This window comes from Diadema antillarum, unplaced genomic scaffold (assembly GCF_040938485.1).
Source record: "Diadema antillarum isolate AM-2024a unplaced genomic scaffold, OU_Dant_1.0 scf00000134, whole genome shotgun sequence".
Classification (NCBI taxonomy): Eukaryota; Metazoa; Echinodermata; class Echinoidea; order Diadematoida; family Diadematidae; genus Diadema; species Diadema antillarum.
The window spans coordinates 2,233,922-2,240,574 of NW_027271023.1; positions in this window are offsets into that span (position 1 = coordinate 2,233,922).

A 6,653-nucleotide genomic window follows, 5' to 3' on the forward strand; every position below is an offset into this window, starting at 1 on the left:
TGTTATACCGGTAGTCACATAAAAAATGTACCTTTATTATGTAGTGACCAATATATCAGTTAAAAGGTATTATTTTGTACTTTATGACAGAGACCGTACTTCAAAATCTTCAAAATTGGGCTTATCGGTTTTGCGAACAAACTCTTACCCTGTGTTGATGATGATGCTGATGACGATAATAATGATAATGATAATAATAATAATAATCATCATCATCATCATCATCACCATCATCATCATCATCATCATCGTAGTCATCATCATAATCATAAATATAATCATAATCATAATCATAAAGGACATTATATTGCCCAGCTACTACTCTACTGCACATGACAAAGTCATAATCATAACATACATAATGCAAAACATAAGTAGCATTATTCAAAAGATGAGTTTTTAACCTGGTCTTAAACTCAGATTACTGTAGCTGCAAACAGGGAGATTATTCCATTAAAAGATGGCTGAGATTTATCAAGTGACTAGTCCTTTATTTTTTCCTAACTCCTCTGCGCTCAGCTACACTGGCTGTTTGTTTGTTTGTTTGTTTGTTTGTTTGTTGTTGGTTTTTTTTTGTGTATTTCAAGTTGTTTGCAACGCTATAGTGGTCTGGGAATCTTACGAATTTAGTTGCAGCGGAATTTGAGTCATGACATGTCATGTCAACTTATACACATTGATTTGTGGGTGTTTAGTAAAATAATTTAAGGAATTTCTTCAATGCATTTCAAACATGAAGTAAGCTATAGATAAAAATAATATGTGTATCTACTCGTTAAGACTCATCGGGTTTACTGATACACCCTATTTCATTTTCTTTATTATAATACACACTGTTTGTTCTATTGTACTTGTTTATTTAGATATTAAACATTGTCATCTGTAATATGATACAGAATGCTTTTTATTTTGTAATTTTTACATGATGAATGAAATTAAAAACGAATGAAGGGATAGCAAAACGGCTATACCGCAAAACTCAAATTAGTTGATCACCTTATGGTGTCAGTGGGGCTTATAAGAATTTGGCTAGCACTGGTTTTAAGGATACATATACAACCCGTTTAAGGCCACTGAGATTCCTGCATAGTCGCATGAACTCCTCGGTCGTCTGGCCTGGCCTGAGGGATTGGCATTTGCCCGCGGATTTGGCTCTCTCCCACCCACGTTGGCCGCCAACCAGAGACGTGCCTCGACATTCATTGAGGACGCTCGATTTGGAGTACGCCGACGAAGAAAATAAAATATGATGTCTTGCCGGTTAGACAAAAATAAGAGACCAGCATCACAGCCCACAGACTGAGCAGCCATGTTGTAGGCCTATTATGCGTGCGCGTTTCGAAATCCAAAACTTCGGCCCAGCAGCGGCGGATGTGTAGTCGTACACTCAGGTAGATGTGATGATGATGGATAATAGGCCAAGGTTAGCAGGAAAGTCCCGAATCTTTGTATTTCATGAACAAAATGATCATTTGCTGCTAAATACAATAAAAAAAAAACAGTGGAGATTTGAATTCCTGCATGTGTTGTGTCAAATTGTCTCGTTGAATGATTATGTGGACCTTAATTCGTTTATTCATTCAAGTATTTTATTCTTCCATTTCCAGCAGAAACACCAGCTATCTATCAAATATTTTACAGAAGTTGAATGCATAAATTACATCAAGATGTATATTAAAAGAAATGTATTAGTTTTAAATTATGGAAAGTATGCGCTATCATCTGCAATGTAATGGACGAAAAAATAAATGCAAGTCAAACATACTATTTAACTAAGTCAAAATAATACAAAAACGAAACGCCGTGAAGCGTATTATCTAATTCATGTTCAGCCTCTGAGCTAGAACATGCTTACATTATACCAAACCTTAATTTTCGAGACATTTTTTTAACCTTTAAGAGGGGAATGGAAAGTATTCTTTGATGAACATAACTAGTGGCAGCACAATATTGCAACACATTACGTTGACTAAATCAAACAAAATGCTTTATTTTTTAAAACAAAATGCAGTTCTAGGCCATTTTAATTTTTGTACCATGCAGGGGGCGAGGAAATAGTCTAGATAATCTCTTTATCAATTTTGTTTTATGTGTACATGCACTTCAATTACGTCAGATAGTGCTTGAAACATAAATGTTTGTCTATTTTTCACATTTAAAACTTATTTGGTGAAAATTGATTTATTAAAAAAAATATATTTCTTTTTAACCCTCCTTGCTGACCACGTGCAATCATCGAACATCCCTAATTAGCCACACACTTAAATGTATTGTTTACCATTGGTAGCAGTGATTTTAAAAGAAATATTCGAATTATCACAATCATTTGATGATTAATCTTGTGTAGGTCAGTTGTATCACAAAAGCATCCGTCCATAAAAAAGATTTTGCGGGAAAGCCTAAAATATAAAGAGATATCACTATTTTTCTCAATACACCCTAAGCGTGGACGGTTTATTCTAGAAACAATATTCTATATGATAACTGTTGTTCACATTTTGCATTTTCAACAATACTTATAACATTTTGATTATACTCAGTGGCGGATCCAGAGGGGGTCGCATCGGGCGCGCGCACCCAGTATTTTTTTTTTTTTTGTTAAAACAAAAGAAATAAAATTTTGTAAAGGCGCCTCCCTTTCGGAATTCCTGGATCCGCCCTGATACTGATTAACATTTCACATTCTTGGTTGTTTTTATCCCTAAGTCACATTTCATCATTATTTTGGAGCAGTAAAGCTATCATTGGCTCTATCAGCAAATGGTAAATGCTTCCTCTGTTGTGTTTTCCATCTAATCTGCTGTGCTGGTCTTGGGCACGATTTTCCCTTCATGTCAACTTTGGCAACGCAAGAAGGTGATTTTTCTTACACTCTGTTGTTTTCCCCCAGAGCGTATACGAAGTAAATCTTATAGAGAGACAGGGGGGGGGGGGTACTAATATCTCATTTACTCTCTAAAAAAAAAAACGAGTGAAAATATTTACTCTAAAAAGAGTGAATACAAAAAAAGAGTGAATTTCGAGTGAAATTGGAGTGAATTTTGAGTGAAAATGTTCATTTTCACTCATTTTGGAGTGACGTCAGGGTCGAGAGACGACAGAGTGATGCGTATTTTCACTCAAAATTCACTCCAATTTCACTCGGTATTCACTCTAGAGTATCACTCGATTTTTTTAGAGAGTAAATTGAGCGTAATAAATGGTAACTATACTCCTAAATTTCATTACGTGAATCCTCTTATGAGGATAACAAATCTGACCACGTGACACGTGTTTATGAGACAGTGATATAGGTAGCAACCACACACGCACATTGGAGCGATGATAACATCATAGCCTCAGAAATTTCACGTTTTTCTTGAGAAATCGACCGAAAGAAATGTGTCCTTTTCATCATAATAATAATCATAGCATATTATGCTATAAACGATTACTGGTGGTAAACGGGGTGTAGTAGGGGGGGGGGGTGGAGAAGGTTGGAGAGGGAGAGAAAGAGTGCTTTATTATTGACTTGATGTATAGCACCCGGCCCTCCATCCATTCCCAAGCATCATTACAACACTGACAGTTGGCAAAACTACGATTGGACGACAAAGAAGCCTGATACCATATGCCGCACATTTTAGGTGGAAACCGTTTTAGTGCACAACAGACAATGTGACCGATCTTGATGAATTCACGGAAGAGAATTTCTATCGTTTGTTTCCGCTGGTCAATCACAGCCTGCGGCACGGGCAATGCATTAAAGAAATATTATTATATACTGTGCACCTTCTTGAATATACAACCAACCAACAAAAAGATTAACTGAGCACGCCTGTATTTTCATTGTACGTGCCTTCCGTCGGAATAGATATGCAAATACTTATCCTTACTTCTTAGGAGCTTTGGCGGACTAGACATGACGCAGAATGTTTCTTGCAAAATTATTTGACAAATGAAGTGCATCACGGCCTCGAGGTAACGTTGTTGCCGGGCACCTGCGTCATTTCGTTCTGTCATAATCCCTGACGTACGGTCTGTGCCAAGACGGTGAAAACGGGCTTGACAAATGACGTCGCCGAAACGTGCCCTGTGGATATTGGGGAATCGTTTACATGTCGTCACACATTATGAATGTTTCTGTTCAAATTGTCTTAGCTTTATATGCACGGATAACTAATGGGCGATGCTGTAAACATCGAAATAAGCTACTTGGTCCTCGAAAGTCCTCGTTCCATAGAATTACTCTGAACTATTTGAAAACGATTTGGTATTCCATGACTACAAGAAAATTAAGGTCTCTTAAAGTGGTCATATCAATTAGCATCCTGCGCTAATTGGAGGCAGAAGCTGACTAACAACTTACTGATCAGTCAAAGGAAACCAAGACCCAAAGAGCAATGCGGATTGAGAGAAAGCAGCAACATTAGTAGAACACATCACTTAAAGTTTGAGGAAAATCATACAACCGATGCAAAAGTTATGATTTTTTAAATATTGGGGTTTTGGAACCATTAGATCAAGAGACTTCTAAAGAGTATGATGTCATTTGTAGAAAACAATTCAAAGAAAATAGTTTATAAAGAGAATTCCACGAAAAAAAAATCATCTTTTATGAAAATTACACATTCCATCAACTTGACACTGACATATTAAAGGTAGCAAAAGTTGTCCCTGCTTTCTGAAAGAGGTTGGTCAATATCTAGTGCTCTTTCATTTCGCTAGAAAAGTGAAAGCATGTTGAATTTTATTTTACTAGTAATTTTCTTCATATTGTTGTCCACACTTGACGTCATGAACTCTAGTAGTCTCCTGATCCAGTGGTTCCAACACCAGAACTTTAAAAATTCATAACTTCTGCATCGATTGTCCAATATTCCTCAACTTTCAATGATGTGGCAATAATTACGCTCTATTAATGTTGCTGCTTTCACTCAATCCACATTGCTCTTTGGGTTTTGGTTTCCTTTAATATTGCGAAGGTCCTAAACACACTGGGCTGTGGTACAACCGCATCATTAAGTTATCACCAATTTCTCCTTGTTTGTTTGTTTGTTTGTTTGTTTGTTTGTTTGTTTGTTTGTTTGAAGATACCTGGATAGCCCATATTACGCTACAATATATAGCTGGGCATCTATGGGGTCCAGTTGGACTCGTTATCTCAGGCGGGACCACTTCACAGGGTTAAACACCGGCTTCTCTTCGCTATGAATAACAGAAGCGGGATCTTTTACGCGCATAAGTTGTGACTCTCATACACGGGCCTTCCATTTTATATTAAGGGACAGAGTATTTTGCCTCTTCCAAGAGGATATGGTATGATTACACACAACATTGCTCAATGGGACTCGGGAATCGAACCCGGGTCCTTCAATTAAGTGGATCGTGAGGCAGACGCGCTTCCGACTGACCTAACTAACCGCCCTTAAAACTCATTTATACATTCGACACCTGCTATGACGAGATGAATTGTGATATTTCGTGGAAAAGTCATCTGCAGTGCAAGCTGATTGAATCAAAAGAACACGGGAAAATAGAGCAATAGTACTAGTATCCAAGCACTGTTCATTTACCACCAATGGCGAAAGAGGCCTTCCACTATAGCCATATTAACGTCGCATCATAGTACAGATATCTAAGTCGATACTCAGTACGATTTTCTCATGTCATTTGGATGAAAAATTAATGTTCTTTGTGTTGCAGAATACGTTGGAAGATTATTGTAAAGGTCTAAACTTCACCTAATGTTCAAAGAAATACAGGTCTTTTGACATAAAAGAAGAAGAAATGTGCGTTTCACACTAAAGACAAATAAAGCTTTCGATATTTGATCGAATAAATTGTCTTCACGATGTTAATCATGCAATTTAACATATTTAAAGCAGTTAAAATGGATCGTGGAATTGTATACAAACAATGATTGAATATCTTAATGTCATGTATAACATTTCCATATTTACCTGTCTTCTCTCTCTCTCTCTCTCTCCTTCTCTCTCTCTCTCTCTCTCATTCAATTCAATTCAATTCAATTCAAACTTTATTTCATTTTTCGAAAAGAACATAAACATTTCACTTTCTTTGGTAACAGAGAATAAGGTTACATATTATATTTACATATATTATTATTTATATTCTTCTTTATCTTTATGTATGTCCGAAAACAAATTTTATGTATATTTTATACATGACAATAAATTATCTTGAATCTTGAATCTTGAATCTTGAATCTTGAATCAAAACATAGCAAATTGAGAAAACATAATTGTGGAACCTTGGGGTAACAAATAATGTTGTAATGAAAATTGACTGAAGTGATATAGACGATATAACATTACACAAAATATCGAAAATGGAGGGACCCACTAAAAAGGCAATGCTTGTAGAATGTGGGCCCCTCGGGTACAGAATGTCAATAGAAAATGAACTGATTCAAAAAGGGGAAAAAGATTTGGAATAAACTCAGATTTTAAAAAAAAAAAGGTCTGGAAGCCCAATAAGAAGACAGAGTAACAGGCAGACACACATGCACAGGCGAATGAACATTAAACGACACTGGGACGACAAAACTATAAGGGGACTTAAATACAAGACAGAACGAGACAAGACTGACATAATAGGAAGAAAATACAACGGACAGAAAGGCAAAACAGATCCAGCGATCCTCGACAGAA